This window comes from Schistocerca cancellata, unplaced genomic scaffold (assembly GCF_023864275.1).
Source record: "Schistocerca cancellata isolate TAMUIC-IGC-003103 unplaced genomic scaffold, iqSchCanc2.1 HiC_scaffold_886, whole genome shotgun sequence".
NCBI lineage: Eukaryota > Metazoa > Arthropoda > Insecta > Orthoptera > Acrididae > Schistocerca > Schistocerca cancellata.
The window spans coordinates 17,117-35,854 of NW_026046896.1; the positions used below are offsets into that span (position 1 = coordinate 17,117).

Below are 18,738 nucleotides of genomic sequence, written 5' to 3' on the forward strand. Positions count from 1 at the left end.
TCACTTGAGATTTGCCTGGCAGTCTCTCGCGCTGCCTTTTAGGGAAGCAATATGGAATAGCCCTTGGTGGGACGTAACCCACAGCCTTCCCGTTATTAGCATGACACACTAACTTAGTGAGCTTACTGCCCACGCAATACGGCCGCTTCAGAACTCCAGTACCTGAACCACCGTTTCATCTATCTTTATTAAGGCCCTACGATTCATTTAAACACGTATGTGTTGCTGTTGAGGTTTTCTCGCTGTCGCTTGGAACCCAGAGCCACAACACAACGACAACGGAAACGTCCGTGAGAAGAGCTAAACCTCGACACAGGAAAAGTATGTTCCGCTATTTCTTTCCGACCGCTCGGGCTATCGGACGTGCGACGCCTGCACCGCTGTCACTGTCGTCTCTAGTAAAATCTGCATGGCGTGTTTCTGCGTAATTTACTTGTTCTATAAGATCAAAGGAGTACGTTAGTTTCAGAATGTTCAAAATGCTTTGTCAGATGTGGGGTTCGAACCCAAGCTCCCTTACGGGAACCAGAGCTTAAATCTGGCGCCTTAGACCGCTCGGCCAATCTGACGTGCGAGGCATTCGCTCCAGTGACTTCCATCTCTATCTCAAGAACCTCGCTGCGAAATCTGTTTCTTTTTTGGTAGGATGTAATTATGTCAGTTTTAGAATATTTAAGACACAATGTCAGACGTGGCGTAGGAAACGCACCCTCCCTTTCGGGAGCCAATGTGGCGCGTTGGACCGCTTTCTTCCGTCGTTTCCAGTTTGAACTGTAACTAGCAAAACTGTATTTAGTAATAGTAACATTTTCACATTGATGCAAAGAAAACTAGATATTAACGAACGGCAAATAAGGCCGTTTCCTAGCAACAGCCACGCTGTACATTACGCACTCGTGGGAAGCCAATGAAATACTTCCTGTGAGGCTCAAACTGTCGACCTTCACTTTACAATACTTAGGCACTGCCCCGGTGGGACCGACGCATACATACTGAAACGCCTTTGGATCGTCAGTGGGTACTTCATACTAGAAATTTCATATTCACCCTGATGTGCATTAAAGGGCAGATTCTTCAGTGAAAGTTCGTTCTGCGCTCAGTTACAGTATATCGCCCTAGCAGCACCAGCAAAACGGGTTCAGATGTGCTCGCCTTCCACTCGGCGTTGAGCGCCTACAGCGAGATTGCCTTCGGCCTCTGGCGCCAGGAGGGAAGGCGACACATCACGGCGCAAGCAGCGCGTAGCAGAGGGCGGTGGTGGTGTGTCGGTCAGCATGGATGCTTCCCAAGTAGCTGGTCCGGGTTCGAAACCCGGACACCGCACGGAAGTTGTCTCCTTTACTCAGGAGAGTGTTTTCAACGCTCGCGATCGTCGAGTTTCCGAACTGTCGTGTTACGAATGGTTTTCCTTCGCCCCTCGTCGCGCTCCGCGTAGGCTAGTGCGGATTGCGATTCACAGCATCGTGTGTCCCCATGTGTCGACTTGTCTCGACTTTGCTCGGCTGACGCGAAAGCTGACGCTTGCAAATGGGCGTATATGTAGAGGACAGGCGCTAGAATCGACTGGGAGAGACCAACTCGACAAACACACAACGGACCCTTTCATTTGACTGTGGCCGCAGCTTCGCGAATTTGGGTACCGAGAGGCAAGAGACGGGTCAGCGTGCTGGACCGTATCATTACCGCGCAGCAACACCGAAAACTAAGGGAAAAGGCAAAATTAAAGAATCCAACAGCACGCAGACATCCTAGTTAGTCACCGAGCCGTGTACTAAGCACGCAAAAATGCTGCTTAACTTCGGTGATCGGACGAGAACCCGTGTCGTCAGCGTGGCACAGAAGTCGGCGAGAACGTTTCCAGACGTGTGGACATCTTAGTCCTTGTACAGATCACTTGAGATTTGCCTGGCAGTCTCTCGCGCTGCCTTTTAGGGAAGCAATATGGAATAGCCCTTGGTGGGACGTAACCCACAGCCTTCCCGTTATTAGCATGACACACTAACTTAGTGAGCTTACTGCCCACGCAATACGGCCGCTTCAGAACTCCAGTACCTGAACCACCGTTTCATCTATCTTTATTAAGGCCCTACGATTCATTTAAACACGTATGTGTTGCTGTTGAGGTTTTCTCGCTGTCGCTTGGAACCCAGAGCCACAACACAACGACAACGGAAACGTCCGTGAGAAGAGCTAAACCTCGACACAGGAAAAGTATGTTCCGCTATTTCTTTCCGACCGCTCGGGCTATCGGACGTGCGACGCCTGCACCGCTGTCACTGTCGTCTCTAGTAAAATCTGCATGGCGTGTTTCTGCGTAATTTACTTGTTCTATAAGATCAAGGGAGTACGTTAGTTTCAGAATGTTCAAAATGCTTTGTCAGATGTGGGGTTCGAACCCAAGTTCCCTTACGGGAACCAGAGCTTAAATCTGGCGCCTTAGACCGCTCGGCCAATCTGACGTGCGAGGCATTCGCTCCAGTGACTTCCATCTCTATCTCAAGAACCTCGCTGCGAAATCTGTTTCTTTTTTGGTAGGATGTAATTATGTCAGTTTTAGAATATTTAAGACACAATGTCAGACGTGGCGTGTGAAACGCACCCTCCCTTTCGGGAGCCAATGTGGCGCGTTGGACCGCTTTCTTCCGTCGTTTCCAGTTTGAACTGTAACTAGCAAAACTGTATTTAGTAATAGTAACATTTTCACATTGATGCAAAGAAAACTAGATATTAACGAACGGCAAATAAGGCCGTTTCCTAGCAACAGCCACGCTGTACATTACGCACTCGTGGGAAGCCAATGAAATACTTCCTGTGAGGCTCAAACTGTCGACCTTCACTTTACAATACTTAGGCACTGCCCCGGTGGGACCGACGCATACATACTGAAACGCCTTTGGATCGTCAGTGGGTACTTCATACTAGAAATTTCATATTCGCCCTGATGTGCATTAAAGGGCAGATTCTTCAGTGAAAGTTCGTTCTGCGCTCAGTTACAGTATATCGCCCTAGCAGCACCAGCAAAACGGGTTCAGATGTGCTCGCCTTCCACTCGGCGTTGAGCGCCTACAGCGAGATTGCCTTCGGCCTCTGGCGCCAGGAGGGAAGGCGACACATCACGGCGCAAGCAGCGCGTAGCAGAGGGCGGTGGTGGTGTGTCGGTCAGCATGGATGCTTCCCAAGTAGCTGGTCCGGGTTCGAAACCCGGACACCGCACGGAAGTTGTCTCCTTTACTCAGGAGAGTGTTTTCAACGCTCGCGATCGTCGAGTTTCCGAACTGTCGTGTTACGAATGGTTTTCCTTCGCCCCTCGTCGCGCTCCGCGTAGGCTAGTGCGGATTGCGATTCACAGCATCGTGTGTCCCCATGTGTCGACTTGTCTCGACTTTGCTCGGCTGACGCGAAAGCTGACGCTTGCAAATGGGCGTATATGTAGAGGACAGGCGCTAGAATCGACTGGGAGAGACCAACTCGACAAACACACAACGGACCCTTTCATTTGACTGTGGCCGCAGCTTCGCGAATTTGGGTACCGAGAGGCAAGAGACGGGTCAGCGTGCTGGACCGTATCATTACCGCGCAGCAACACCGAAAACTAAGGGAAAAGGCAAAATTAAAGAATCCAACAGCACGCAGACATCCTAGTTAGTCACCGAGCCGTGTACTAAGCACGCAAAAATGCTGCTTAACTTCGGTGATCGGACGAGAACCCGTGTCGTCAGCGTGGCACAGAAGTCGGCGAGAACGTTTCCAGACGTGTGGACATCTTAGTCCTTGTACAGATCACTTGAGATTTGCCTGGCAGTCTCTCGCGCTGCCTTTTAGGGAAGCAATATGGAATAGCCCTTGGTGGGACGTAACCCACAGCCTTCCCGTTATTAGCATGACACACTAACTTAGTGAGCTTACTGCCCACGCAATACGGCCGCTTCAGAACTCCAGTACCTGAACCACCGTTTCATCTATCTTTATTAAGGCCCTACGATTCATTTAAACACGTATGTGTTGCTGTTGAGGTTTTCTCGCTGTCGCTTGGAACCCAGAGCCACAACACAACGACAACGGAAACGTCCGTGAGAAGAGCTAAACCTCGACACAGGAAAAGTATGTTCCGCTATTTCTTTCCGACCGCTCGGGCTATCGGACGTGCGACGCCTGCACCGCTGTCACTGTCGTCTCTAGTAAAATCTGCATGGCGTGTTTCTGCGTAATTTACTTGTTCTATAAGATCAAGGGAGTACGTTAGTTTCAGAATGTTCAAAATGCTTTGTCAGATGTGGGGTTCGAACCCAAGTTCCCTTACGGGAACCAGAGCTTAAATCTGGCGCCTTAGACCGCTCGGCCAATCTGACGTGCGAGGCACTCGCTCCAGTGACTTCCATCTCTATCTCAAGAACCTCGCTGCGAAATCTGTTTCTTTTTTGGTAGGATGTAATTATGTCAGTTTTAGAATATTTAAGACACAATGTCAGACGTGGCGTAGGAAACGCACCCTCCCTTTCGGGAGCCAATGTGGCGCGTTGGACCGCTTTCTTCCGTCGTTTCCAGTTTGAACTGTAACTAGCAAAACTGTATTTAGTAATAGTAACATTTTCACATTGATGCAAAGAAAACTAGATATTAACGAACGGCAAATAAGGCCGTTTCCTAGCAACAGCCACGCTGTACATTACGCACTCGTGGGAAGCCAATGAAATACTTCCTGTGAGGCTCAAACTGTCGACCTTCACTTTACAATACTTAGGCACTGCCCCGGTGGGACCGACGCATACATACTGAAACGCCTTTGGATCGTCAGTGGGTACTTCATACTAGAAATTTCATATTCGCCCTGATGTGCATTAAAGGGCAGATTCTTCAGTGAAAGTTCGTTCTGCGCTCAGTTACAGTATATCGCCCTAGCAGCACCAGCAAAACGGGTTCAGATGTGCTCGCCTTCCACTCGGCGTTGAGCGCCTACAGCGAGATTGCCTTCGGCCTCTGGCGCCAGGAGGGAAGGCGACACATCACGGCGCAAGCAGCGCGTAGCAGAGGGCGGTGGTGGTGTGTCGGTCAGCATGGATGCTTCCCAAGTAGCTGGTCCGGGTTCGAAACCCGGACACCGCACGGAAGTTGTCTCCTTTACTCAGGAGAGTGTTTTCAACGCTCGCGATCGTCGAGTTTCCGAACTGTCGTGTTACGAATGGTTTTCCTTCGCCCCTCGTCGCGCTCCGCGTAGGCTAGTGCGGATTGCGATTCACAGCATCGTGTGTCCCCATGTGTCGACTTGTCTCGACTTTGCTCGGCTGACGCGAAAGCTGACGCTTGCAAATGGGCGTATATGTAGAGGACAGGCGCTAGAATCGACTGGGAGAGACCAACTCGACAAACACACAACGGACCCTTTCATTTGACTGTGGCCGCAGCTTCGCGAATTTGGGTACCGAGAGGCAAGAGACGGGTCAGCGTGCTGGACCGTATCATTACCGCGCAGCAACACCGAAAACTAAGGGAAAAGGCAAAATTAAAGAATCCAACAGCACGCAGACATCCTAGTTAGTCACCGAGCCGTGTACTAAGCACGCAAAAATGCTGCTTAACTTCGGTGATCGGACGAGAACCCGTGTCGTCAGCGTGGCACAGAAGTCGGCGAGAACGTTTCCAGACGTGTGGACATCTTAGTCCTTGTACAGATCACTTGAGATTTGCCTGGCAGTCTCTCGCGCTGCCTTTTAGGGAAGCAATATGGAATAGCCCTTGGTGGGACGTAACCCACAGCCTTCCCGTTATTAGCATGACACACTAACTTAGTGAGCTTACTGCCCACGCAATACGGCCGCTTCAGAACTCCAGTACCTGAACCACCGTTTCATCTATCTTTATTAAGGCCCTACGATTCATTTAAACACGTATGTGTTGCTGTTGAGGTTTTCTCGCTGTCGCTTGGAACCCAGAGCCACAACACAACGACAACGGAAACGTCCGTGAGAAGAGCTAAACCTCGACACAGGAAAAGTATGTTCCGCTATTTCTTTCCGACCGCTCGGGCTATCGGACGTGCGACGCCTGCACCGCTGTCACTGTCGTCTCTAGTAAAATCTGCATGGCGTGTTTCTGCGTAATTTACTTGTTCTATAAGATCAAGGGAGTACGTTAGTTTCAGAATGTTCAAAATGCTTTGTCAGATGTGGGGTTCGAACCCAAGTTCCCTTACGGGAACCAGAGCTTAAATCTGGCGCCTTAGACCGCTCGGCCAATCTGACGTGCGAGGCATTCGCTCCAGTGACTTCCATCTCTATCTCAAGAACCTCGCTGCGAAATCTGTTTCTTTTTTGGTAGGATGTAATTATGTCAGTTTTAGAATATTTAAGACACAATGTCAGACGTGGCGTAGGAAACGCACCCTCCCTTTCGGGAGCCAATGTGGCGCGTTGGACCGCTTTCTTCCGTCGTTTCCAGTTTGAACTGTAACTAGCAAAACTGTATTTAGTAATAGTAACATTTTCACATTGATGCAAAGAAAACTAGATATTAACGAACGGCAAATAAGGCCGTTTCCTAGCAACAGCCACGCTGTACATTACGCACTCGTGGGAAGCCAATGAAATACTTCCTGTGAGGCTCAAACTGTCGACCTTCACTTTACAATACTTAGGCACTGCCCCGGTGGGACCGACGCATACATACTGAAACGCCTTTGGATCGTCAGTGGGTACTTCATACTAGAAATTTCATATTCGCCCTGATGTGCATTAAAGGGCAGATTCTTCAGTGAAAGTTCGTTCTGCGCTCAGTTACAGTATATCGCCCTAGCAGCACCAGCAAAACGGGTTCAGATGTGCTCGCCTTCCACTCGGCGTTGAGCGCCTACAGCGAGATTGCCTTCGGCCTCTGGCGCCAGGAGGGAAGGCGACACATCACGGCGCAAGCAGCGCGTAGCAGAGGGCGGTGGTGGTGTGTCGGTCAGCATGGATGCTTCCCAAGTAGCTGGTCCGGGTTCGAAACCCGGACACCGCACGGAAGTTGTCTCCTTTACTCAGGAGAGTGTTTTCAACGCTCGCGATCGTCGAGTTTCCGAACTGTCGTGTTACGAATGGTTTTCCTTCGCCCCTCGTCGCGCTCCGCGTAGGCTAGTGCGGATTGCGATTCACAGCATCGTGTGTCCCCATGTGTCGACTTGTCTCGACTTTGCTCGGCTGACGCGAAAGCTGACGCTTGCAAATGGGCGTATATGTAGAGGACAGGCGCTAGAATCGACTGGGAGAGACCAACTCGACAAACACACAACGGACCCTTTCATTTGACTGTGGCCGCAGCTTCGCGAATTTGGGTACCGAGAGGCAAGAGACGGGTCAGCGTGCTGGACCGTATCATTACCGCGCAGCAACACCGAAAACTAAGGGAAAAGGCAAAATTAAAGAATCCAACAGCACGCAGACATCCTAGTTAGTCACCGAGCCGTGTACTAAGCACGCAAAAATGCTGCTTAACTTCGGTGATCGGACGAGAACCCGTGTCGTCAGCGTGGCACAGAAGTCGGCGAGAACGTTTCCAGACGTGTGGACATCTTAGTCCTTGTACAGATCACTTGAGATTTGCCTGGCAGTCTCTCGCGCTGCCTTTTAGGGAAGCAATATGGAATAGCCCTTGGTGGGACGTAACCCACAGCCTTCCCGTTATTAGCATGACACACTAACTTAGTGAGCTTACTGCCCACGCAATACGGCCGCTTCAGAACTCCAGTACCTGAACCACCGTTTCATCTATCTTTATTAAGGCCCTACGATTCATTTAAACACGTATGTGTTGCTGTTGAGGTTTTCTCGCTGTCGCTTGGAACCCAGAGCCACAACACAACGACAACGGAAACGTCCGTGAGAAGAGCTAAACCTCGACACAGGAAAAGTATGTTCCGCTATTTCTTTCCGACCGCTCGGGCTATCGGACGTGCGACGCCTGCACCGCTGTCACTGTCGTCTCTAGTAAAATCTGCATGGCGTGTTTCTGCGTAATTTACTTGTTCTATAAGATGAAGGGAGTACGTTAGTTTCAGAATGTTCAAAATGCTTTGTCAGATGTGGGGTTCGAACCCAAGTTCCCTTACGGGAACCAGAGCTTAAATCTGGCGCCTTAGACCGCTCGGCCAATCTGACGTGCGAGGCATTCGCTCCAGTGACTTCCATCTCTATCTCAAGAACCTCGCTGCGAAATCTGTTTCTTTTTTGGTAGGATGTAATTATGTCAGTTTTAGAATATTTAAGACACAATGTCAGACGTGGCGTAGGAAACGCACCCTCCCTTTCGGGAGCCAATGTGGCGCGTTGGACCGCTTTCTTCCGTCGTTTCCAGTTTGAACTGTAACTAGCAAAACTGTATTTAGTAATAGTAACATTTTCACATTGATGCAAAGAAAACTAGATATTAACGAACGGCAAATAAGGCCGTTTCCTAGCAACAGCCACGCTGTACATTACGCACTCGTGGGAAGCCAATGAAATACTTCCTGTGAGGCTCAAACTGTCGACCTTCACTTTACAATACTTAGGCACTGCCCCGGTGGGACCGACGCATACATACTGAAACGCCTTTGGATCGTCAGTGGGTACTTCATACTAGAAATTTCATATTCGCCCTGATGTGCATTAAAGGGCAGATTCTTCAGTGAAAGTTCGTTCTGCGCTCAGTTACAGTATATCGCCCTAGCAGCACCAGCAAAACGGGTTCAGATGTGCTCGCCTTCCACTCGGCGTTGAGCGCCTACAGCGAGATTGCCTTCGGCCTCTGGCGCCAGGAGGGAAGGCGACACATCACGGCGCAAGCAGCGCGTAGCAGAGGGCGGTGGTGGTGTGTCGGTCAGCATGGATGCTTCCCAAGTAGCTGGTCCGGGTTCGAAACCCGGACACCGCACGGAAGTTGTCTCCTTTACTCAGGAGAGTGTTTTCAACGCTCGCGATCGTCGAGTTTCCGAACTGTCGTGTTACGAATGGTTTTCCTTCGCCCCTCGTCGCGCTCCGCGTAGGCTAGTGCGGATTGCGATTCACAGCATCGTGTGTCCCCATGTGTCGACTTGTCTCGACTTTGCTCGGCTGACGTGAAAGCTGACGCTTGCAAATGGGCGTATATGTAGAGGACAGGCGCTAGAATCGACTGGGAGAGACCAACTCGACAAACACACAACGGACCCTTTCATTTGACTGTGGCCGCAGCTTCGCGAATTTGGGTACCGAGAGGCAAGAGACGGGTCAGCGTGCTGGACCGTATCATTACCGCGCAGCAACACCGAAAACTAAGGGAAAAGGCAAAATTAAAGAATCCAACAGCACGCAGACATCCTAGTTAGTCACCGAGCCGTGTACTAAGCACGCAAAAATGCTGCTTAACTTCGGTGATCGGACGAGAACCCGTGTCGTCAGCGTGGCACAGAAGTCGGCGAGAACGTTTCCAGACGTGTGGACATCTTAGTCCTTGTACAGATCACTTGAGATTTGCCTGGCAGTCTCTCGCGCTGCCTTTTAGGGAAGCAATATGGAATAGCCCTTGGTGGGACGTAACCCACAGCCTTCCCGTTATTAGCATGACACACTAACTTAGTGAGCTTACTGCCCACGCAATACGGCCGCTTCAGAACTCCAGTACCTGAACCACCGTTTCATCTATCTTTATTAAGGCCCTACGATTCATTTAAACACGTATGTGTTGCTGTTGAGGTTTTCTCGCTGTCGCTTGGAACCCAGAGCCACAACACAACGACAACGGAAACGTCCGTGAGAAGAGCTAAACCTCGACACAGGAAAAGTATGTTCCGCTATTTCTTTCCGACCGCTCGGGCTATCGGACGTGCGACGCCTGCACCGCTGTCACTGTCGTCTCTAGTAAAATCTGCATGGCGTGTTTCTGCGTAATTTACTTGTTCTATAAGATCAAAGGAGTACGTTAGTTTCAGAATGTTCAAAATGCTTTGTCAGATGTGGGGTTCGAACCCAAGCTCCCTTACGGGAACCAGAGCTTAAATCTGGCGCCTTAGACCGCTCGGCCAATCTGACGTGCGAGGCATTCGCTCCAGTGACTTCCATCTCTATCTCAAGAACCTCGCTGCGAAATCTGTTTCTTTTTTGGTAGGATGTAATTATGTCAGTTTTAGAATATTTAAGACACAATGTCAGACGTGGCGTAGGAAACGCACCCTCCCTTTCGGGAGCCAATGTGGCGCGTTGGACCGCTTTCTTCCGTCGTTTCCAGTTTGAACTGTAACTAGCAAAACTGTATTTAGTAATAGTAACATTTTCACATTGATGCAAAGAAAACTAGATATTAACGAACGGCAAATAAGGCCGTTTCCTAGCAACAGCCACGCTGTACATTACGCACTCGTGGGAAGCCAATGAAATACTTCCTGTGAGGCTCAAACTGTCGACCTTCACTTTACAATACTTAGGCACTGCCCCGGTGGGACCGACGCATACATACTGAAACGCCTTTGGATCGTCAGTGGGTACTTCATACTAGAAATTTCATATTCGCCCTGATGTGCATTAAAGGGCAGATTCTTCAGTGAAAGTTCGTTCTGCGCTCAGTTACAGTATATCGCCCTAGCAGCACCAGCAAAACGGGTTCAGATGTGCTCGCCTTCCACTCGGCGTTGAGCGCCTACAGCGAGATTGCCTTCGGCCTCTGGCGCCAGGAGGGAAGGCGACACATCACGGCGCAAGCAGCGCGTAGCAGAGGGCGGTGGTGGTGTGTCGGTCAGCATGGATGCTTCCCAAGTAGCTGGTCCGGGTTCGAAACCCGGACACCGCACGGAAGTTGTCTCCTTTACTCAGGAGAGTGTTTTCAACGCTCGCGATCGTCGAGTTTCCGAACTGTCGTGTTACGAATGGTTTTCCTTCGCCCCTCGTCGCGCTCCGCGTAGGCTAGTGCGGATTGCGATTCACAGCATCGTGTGTCCCCATGTGTCGACTTGTCTCGACTTTGCTCGGCTGACGCGAAAGCTGACGCTTGCAAATGGGCGTATATGTAGAGGACAGGCGCTAGAATCGACTGGGAGAGACCAACTCGACAAACACACAACGGACCCTTTCATTTGACTGTGGCCGCAGCTTCGCGAATTTGGGTACCGAGAGGCAAGAGACGGGTCAGCGTGCTGGACCGTATCATTACCGCGCAGCAACACCGAAAACTAAGGGAAAAGGCAAAATTAAAGAATCCAACAGCACGCAGACATCCTAGTTAGTCACCGAGCCGTGTACTAAGCACGCAAAAATGCTGCTTAACTTCGGTGATCGGACGAGAACCCGTGTCGTCAGCGTGGCACAGAAGTCGGCGAGAACGTTTCCAGACGTGTGGACATCTTAGTCCTTGTACAGATCACTTGAGATTTGCCTGGCAGTCTCTCGCGCTGCCTTTTAGGGAAGCAATATGGAATAGCCCTTGGTGGGACGTAACCCACAGCCTTCCCGTTATTAGCATGACACACTAACTTAGTGAGCTTACTGCCCACGCAATACGGCCGCTTCAGAACTCCAGTACCTGAACCACCGTTTCATCTATCTTTATTAAGGCCCTACGATTCATTTAAACACGTATGTGTTGCTGTTGAGGTTTTCTCGCTGTCGCTTGGAACCCAGAGCCACAACACAACGACAACGGAAACGTCCGTGAGAAGAGCTAAACCTCGACACAGGAAAAGTATGTTCCGCTATTTCTTTCCGACCGCTCGGGCTATCGGACGTGCGACGCCTGCACCGCTGTCACTGTCGTCTCTAGTAAAATCTGCATGGCGTGTTTCTGCGTAATTTACTTGTTCTATAAGATGAAGGGAGTACGTTAGTTTCAGAATGTTCAAAATGCTTTGTCAGATGTGGGGTTCGAACCCAAGTTCCCTTACGGGAACCAGAGCTTAAATCTGGCGCCTTAGACCGCTCGGCCAATCTGACGTGCGAGGCATTCGCTCCAGTGACTTCCATCTCTATCTCAAGAACCTCGCTGCGAAATCTGTTTCTTTTTTGGTAGGATGTAATTATGTCAGTTTTAGAATATTTAAGACACAATGTCAGACGTGGCGTAGGGAACGCACCCTCCCTTTCGGGAGCCAATGTGGCGCGTTGGACCGCTTTCTTCCGTCGTTTCCAGTTTGAACTGTAACTAGCAAAACTGTATTTAGTAATAGTAACATTTTCACATTGATGCAAAGAAAACTAGATATTAACGAACGGCAAATAAGGCCGTTTCCTAGCAACAGCCACGCTGTACATTACGCACTCGTGGGAAGCCAATGAAATACTTCCTGTGAGGCTCAAACTGTCGACCTTCACTTTACAATACTTAGGCACTGCCCCGGTGGGACCGACGCATACATACTGAAACGCCTTTGGATCGTCAGTGGGTACTTCATACTAGAAATTTCATATTCGCCCTGATGTGCATTAAAGGGCAGATTCTTCAGTGAAAGTTCGTTCTGCGCTCAGTTACAGTATATCGCCCTAGCAGCACCAGCAAAACGGGTTCAGATGTGCTCGCCTTCCACTCGGCGTTGAGCGCCTACAGCGAGATTGCCTTCGGCCTCTGGCGCCAGGAGGGAAGGCGACACATCACGGCGCAAGCAGCGCGTAGCAGAGGGCGGTGGTGGTGTGTCGGTCAGCATGGATGCTTCCCAAGTAGCTGGTCCGGGTTCGAAACCCGGACACCGCACGGAAGTTGTCTCCTTTACTCAGGAGAGTGTTTTCAACGCTCGCGATCGTCGAGTTTCCGAACTGTCGTGTTACGAATGGTTTTCCTTCGCCCCTCGTCGCGCTCCGCGTAGGCTAGTGCGGATTGCGATTCACAGCATCGTGTGTCCCCATGTGTCGACTTGTCTCGACTTTGCTCGGCTGACGCGAAAGCTGACGCTTGCAAATGGGCGTATATGTAGAGGACAGGCGCTAGAATCGACTGGGAGAGACCAACTCGACAAACACACAACGGACCCTTTCATTTGACTGTGGCCGCAGCTTCGCGAATTTGGGTACCGAGAGGCAAGAGACGGGTCAGCGTGCTGGACCGTATCATTACCGCGCAGCAACACCGAAAACTAAGGGAAAAGGCAAAATTAAAGAATCCAACAGCACGCAGACATCCTAGTTAGTCACCGAGCCGTGTACTAAGCACGCAAAAATGCTGCTTAACTTCGGTGATCGGACGAGAACCCGTGTCGTCAGCGTGGCACAGAAGTCGGCGAGAACGTTTCCAGACGTGTGGACATCTTAGTCCTTGTACAGATCACTTGAGATTTGCCTGGCAGTCTCTCGCGCTGCCTTTTAGGGAAGCAATATGGAATAGCCCTTGGTGGGACGTAACCCACAGCCTTCCCGTTATTAGCATGACACACTAACTTAGTGAGCTTACTGCCCACGCAATACGGCCGCTTCAGAACTCCAGTACCTGAACCACCGTTTCATCTATCTTTATTAAGGCCCTACGATTCATTTAAACACGTATGTGTTGCTGTTGAGGTTTTCTCGCTGTCGCTTGGAACCCAGAGCCACAACACAACGACAACGGAAACGTCCGTGAGAAGAGCTAAACCTCGACACAGGAAAAGTATGTTCCGCTATTTCTTTCCGACCGCTCGGGCTATCGGACGTGCGACGCCTGCACCGCTGTCACTGTCGTCTCTAGTAAAATCTGCATGGCGTGTTTCTGCGTAATTTACTTGTTCTATAAGATCAAGGGAGTACGTTAGTTTCAGAATGTTCAAAATGCTTTGTCAGATGTGGGGTTCGAACCCAAGCTCCCTTACGGGAACCAGAGCTTAAATCTGGCGCCTTAGACCGCTCGGCCAATCTGACGTGCGAGGCATTCGCTCCAGTGACTTCCATCTCTATCTCAAGAACCTCGCTGCGAAATCTGTTTCTTTTTTGGTAGGATGTAATTATGTCAGTTTTAGAATATTTAAGACACAATGTCAGACGTGGCGTAGGAAACGCACCCTCCCTTTCGGGAGCCAATGTGGCGCGTTGGACCGCTTTCTTCCGTCGTTTCCAGTTTGAACTGTAACTAGCAAAACTGTATTTAGTAATAGTAACATTTTCACATTGATGCAAAGAAAACTAGATATTAACGAACGGCAAATAAGGCCGTTTCCTAGCAACAGCCACGCTGTACATTACGCACTCGTGGGAAGCCAATGAAATACTTCCTGTGAGGCTCAAACTGTCGACCTTCACTTTACAATACTTAGGCACTGCCCCGGTGGGACCGACGCATACATACTGAAACGCCTTTGGATCGTCAGTGGGTACTTCATACTAGAAATTTCATATTCGCCCTGATGTGCATTAAAGGGCAGATTCTTCAGTGAAAGTTCGTTCTGCGCTCAGTTACAGTATATCGCCCTAGCAGCACCAGCAAAACGGGTTCAGATGTGCTCGCCTTCCACTCGGCGTTGAGCGCCTACAGCGAGATTGCCTTCGGCCTCTGGCGCCAGGAGGGAAGGCGACACATCACGGCGCAAGCAGCGCGTAGCAGAGGGCGGTGGTGGTGTGTCGGTCAGCATGGATGCTTCCCAAGTAGCTGGTCCGGGTTCGAAACCCGGACACCGCACGGAAGTTGTCTCCTTTACTCAGGAGAGTGTTTTCAACGCTCGCGATCGTCGAGTTTCCGAACTGTCGTGTTACGAATGGTTTTCCTTCGCCCCTCGTCGCGCTCCGCGTAGGCTAGTGCGGATTGCGATTCACAGCATCGTGTGTCCCCATGTGTCGACTTGTCTCGACTTTGCTCGGCTGACGCGAAAGCTGACGCTTGCAAATGGGCGTATATGTAGAGGACAGGCGCTAGAATCGACTGGGAGAGACCAACTCGACAAACACACAACGGACCCTTTCATTTGACTGTGGCCGCAGCTTCGCGAATTTGGGTACCGAGAGGCAAGAGACGGGTCAGCGTGCTGGACCGTATCATTACCGCGCAGCAACACCGAAAACTAAGGGAAAAGGCAAAATTAAAGAATCCAACAGCACGCAGACATCCTAGTTAGTCACCGAGCCGTGTACTAAGCACGCAAAAATGCTGCTTAACTTCGGTGATCGGACGAGAACCCGTGTCGTCAGCGTGGCACAGAAGTCGGCGAGAACGTTTCCAGACGTGTGGACATCTTAGTCCTTGTACAGATCACTTGAGATTTGCCTGGCAGTCTCTCGCGCTGCCTTTTAGGGAAGCAATATGGAATAGCCCTTGGTGGGACGTAACCCACAGCCTTCCCGTTATTAGCATGACACACTAACTTAGTGAGCTTACTGCCCACGCAATACGGCCGCTTCAGAACTCCAGTACCTGAACCACCGTTTCATCTATCTTTATTAAGGCCCTACGATTCATTTAAACACGTATGTGTTGCTGTTGAGGTTTTCTCGCTGTCGCTTGGAACCCAGAGCCACAACACAACGACAACGGAAACGTCCGTGAGAAGAGCTAAACCTCGACACAGGAAAAGTATGTTCCGCTATTTCTTTCCGACCGCTCGGGCTATCGGACGTGCGACGCCTGCACCGCTGTCACTGTCGTCTCTAGTAAAATCTGCATGGCGTGTATCTGCGTAATTTACTTGTTCTATAAGATCAAGGGAGTACGTTAGTTTCAGAATGTTCAAAATGCTTTGTCAGATGTGGGGTTCGAACCCAAGCTCCCTTACGGGAACCAGAGCTTAAATCTGGCGCCTTAGACCGCTCGGCCAATCTGACGTGCGAGGCATTCGCTCCAGTGACTTCCATCTCTATCTCAAGAACCTCGCTGCGAAATCTGTTTCTTTTTTGGTAGGATGTAATTATGTCAGTTTTAGAATATTTAAGACACAATGTCAGACGTGGCGTAGGAAACGCACCCTCCCTTTCGGGAGCCAATGTGGCGCGTTGGACCGCTTTCTTCCGTCGTTTCCAGTTTGAACTGTAACTAGCAAAACTGTATTTAGTAATAGTAACATTTTCACATTGATGCAAAGAAAACTAGATATTAACGAACGGCAAATAAGGCCGTTTCCTAGCAACAGCCACGCTGTACATTACGCACTCGTGGGAAGCCAATGAAATACTTCCTGTGAGGCTCAAACTGTCGACCTTCACTTTACAATACTTAGGCACTGCCCCGGTGGGACCGACGCATACATACTGAAACGCCTTTGGATCGTCAGTGGGTACTTCATACTAGAAATTTCATATTCGCCCTGATGTGCATTAAAGGGCAGATTCTTCAGTGAAAGTTCGTTCTGCGCTCAGTTACAGTATATCGCCCTAGCAGCACCAGCAAAACGGGTTCAGATGTGCTCGCCTTCCACTCGGCGTTGAGCGCCTACAGCGAGATTGCCTTCGGCCTCTGGCGCCAGGAGGGAAGGCGACACATCACGGCGCAAGCAGCGCGTAGCAGAGGGCGGTGGTGGTGTGTCGGTCAGCATGGATGCTTCCCAAGTAGCTGGTCCGGGTTCGAAACCCGGACACCGCACGGAAGTTGTCTCCTTTACTCAGGAGAGTGTTTTCAACGCTCGCGATCGTCGAGTTTCCGAACTGTCGTGTTACGAATGGTTTTCCTTCGCCCCTCGTCGCGCTCCGCGTAGGCTAGTGCGGATTGCGATTCACAGCATCGTGTGTCCCCATGTGTCGACTTGTCTCGACTTTGCTCGGCTGACGCGAAAGCTGACGCTTGCAAATGGGCGTATATGTAGAGGACAGGCGCTAGAATCGACTGGGAGAGACCAACTCGACAAACACACAACGGACCCTTTCATTTGACTGTGGCCGCAGCTTCGCGAATTTGGGTACCGAGAGGCAAGAGACGGGTCAGCGTGCTGGACCGTATCATTACCGCGCAGCAACACCGAAAACTAAGGGAAAAGGCAAAATTAAAGAATCCAACAGCACGCAGACATCCTAGTTAGTCACCGAGCCGTGTACTAAGCACGCAAAAATGCTGCTTAACTTCGGTGATCGGACGAGAACCCGTGTCGTCAGCGTGGCACAGAAGTCGGCGAGAACGTTTCCAGACGTGTGGACATCTTAGTCCTTGTACAGATCACTTGAGATTTGCCTGGCAGTCTCTCGCGCTGCCTTTTAGGGAAGCAATATGGAATAGCCCTTGGTGGGACGTAACCCACAGCCTTCCCGTTATTAGCATGACACACTAACTTAGTGAGCTTACTGCCCACGCAATACGGCCGCTTCAGAACTCCAGTACCTGAACCACCGTTTCATCTATCTTTATTAAGGCCCTACGATTCATTTAAACACGTATGTGTTGCTGTTGAGGTTTTCTCGCTGTCGCTTGGAACCCAGAGCCACAACACAACGACAACGGAAACGTCCGTGAGAAGAGCTAAACCTCGACACAGGAAAAGTATGTTCCGCTATTTCTTTCCGACCGCTCGGGCTATCGGACGTGCGACGCCTGCACCGCTGTCACTGTCGTCTCTAGTAAAATCTGCATGGCGTGTTTCTGCGTAATTTACTTGTTCTATAAGATCAAGGGAGTACGTTAGTTTCAGAATGTTCAAAATGCTTTGTCAGATGTGGGGTTCGAACCCAAGCTCCCTTACGGGAACCAGAGCTTAAATCTGGCGCCTTAGACCGCTCGGCCAATCTGACGTGCGAGGCATTCGCTCCAGTGACTTCCATCTCTATCTCAAGAACCTCGCTGCGAAATCTGTTTCTTTTTTGGTAGGATGTAATTATGTCAGTTTTAGAATATTTAAGACACAATGTCAGACGTGGCGTAGGAAACGCACCCTCCCTTTCGGGAGCCAATGTGGCGCGTTGGACCGCTTTCTTCCGTCGTTTCCAGTTTGAACTGTAACTAGCAAAACTGTATTTAGTAATAGTAACATTTTGACATTGATGCAAAGAAAACTAGATATTAACGAACGGCAAATAAGGCCGTTTCCTAGCAACAGCCACGCTGTACATTACGCACTCGTGGGAAGCCAATGAAATACTTCCTGTGAGGCTCAAACTGTCGACCTTCACTTTACAATACTTAGGCACTGCCCCGGTGGGACCGACGCATACATACTGAAACGCCTTTGGATCGTCAGTGGGTACTTCATACTAGAAATTTCATATTCGCCCTGATGTGCATTAAAGGGCAGATTCTTCAGTGAAAGTTCGTTCTGCGCTCAGTTACAGTATATCGCCCTAGCAGCACCAGCAAAACGGGTTCAGATGTGCTCGCCTTCCACTCGGCGTTGAGCGCCTACAGCGAGATTGCCTTCGGCCTCTGGCGCCAGGAGGGAAGGCGACACATCACGGCGCAAGCAGCGCGTAGCAGAGGGCGGTGGTGGTGTGTCGGTCAGCATGGATGCTTCCCAAGTAGCTGGTCCGGGTTCGAAACCCGGACACCGCACGGAAGTTGTCTCCTTTACTCAGGAGAGTGTTTTCAACGCTCGCGATCGTCGAGTTTCCGAACTGTCGTGTTACGAATGGTTTTCCTTCGCCCCTCGTCGCGCTCCGCGTAGGCTAGTGCGGATTGCGATTCACAGCATCGTGTGTCCCCATGTGTCGACTTGTCTCGACTTTGCTCGGCTGACGCGAAAGCTGACGCTTGCAAATGGGCGTATATGTAGAGGACAGGCGCTAGAATCGACTGGGAGAGACCAACTCGACAAACACACAACGGACCCTTTCATTTGACTGTGGCCGCAGCTTCGCGAATTTGGGTACCGAGAGGCAAGAGACGGGTCAGCGTGCTGGACCGTATCATTACCGCGCAGCAACACCGAAAACTAAGGGAAAAGGCAAAATTAAAGAA

The 18,738-nt window shown here is 50.4% G+C and overlaps 10 non-coding genes across 10 annotated transcripts; all 10 read right to left on the reverse strand.

Annotated features, from left to right (window-relative positions):
- Positions 1 to 485: 485 nt before the first annotated feature.
- On the reverse strand, positions 486 to 569 carry Trnal-uaa (transfer RNA leucine (anticodon UAA)). Its single transcript has one exon. It is a non-coding gene; the product is annotated as a tRNA-Leu (tRNA).
- A 1,806-nt stretch (positions 570 to 2,375) lies between these two features.
- Positions 2,376 to 2,459, reverse strand: Trnal-uaa (transfer RNA leucine (anticodon UAA)). The gene has a single exon. It is a non-coding gene; the product is annotated as a tRNA-Leu (tRNA).
- A 1,806-nt stretch (positions 2,460 to 4,265) lies between these two features.
- On the reverse strand, positions 4,266 to 4,349 carry Trnal-uaa (transfer RNA leucine (anticodon UAA)). Its single transcript has one exon. It is a non-coding gene; the product is annotated as a tRNA-Leu (tRNA).
- Positions 4,350 to 6,155: 1,806 nt separating this feature from the next.
- On the reverse strand, positions 6,156 to 6,239 carry Trnal-uaa (transfer RNA leucine (anticodon UAA)). The gene has a single exon. It is a non-coding gene; the product is annotated as a tRNA-Leu (tRNA).
- A 1,806-nt stretch (positions 6,240 to 8,045) lies between these two features.
- Trnal-uaa (transfer RNA leucine (anticodon UAA)) lies at positions 8,046 to 8,129 on the reverse strand. The gene has a single exon. It is a non-coding gene; the product is annotated as a tRNA-Leu (tRNA).
- A 1,806-nt stretch (positions 8,130 to 9,935) lies between these two features.
- On the reverse strand, positions 9,936 to 10,019 carry Trnal-uaa (transfer RNA leucine (anticodon UAA)). The gene has a single exon. It is a non-coding gene; the product is annotated as a tRNA-Leu (tRNA).
- Positions 10,020 to 11,825: 1,806 nt separating this feature from the next.
- Trnal-uaa (transfer RNA leucine (anticodon UAA)) lies at positions 11,826 to 11,909 on the reverse strand. The gene has a single exon. It is a non-coding gene; the product is annotated as a tRNA-Leu (tRNA).
- A 1,806-nt stretch (positions 11,910 to 13,715) lies between these two features.
- Trnal-uaa (transfer RNA leucine (anticodon UAA)) lies at positions 13,716 to 13,799 on the reverse strand. The gene has a single exon. It is a non-coding gene; the product is annotated as a tRNA-Leu (tRNA).
- A 1,806-nt stretch (positions 13,800 to 15,605) lies between these two features.
- Positions 15,606 to 15,689, reverse strand: Trnal-uaa (transfer RNA leucine (anticodon UAA)). Its single transcript has one exon. It is a non-coding gene; the product is annotated as a tRNA-Leu (tRNA).
- Positions 15,690 to 17,495: 1,806 nt separating this feature from the next.
- Positions 17,496 to 17,579, reverse strand: Trnal-uaa (transfer RNA leucine (anticodon UAA)). Its single transcript has one exon. It is a non-coding gene; the product is annotated as a tRNA-Leu (tRNA).
- Positions 17,580 to 18,738: the final 1,159 nt, after the last annotated feature.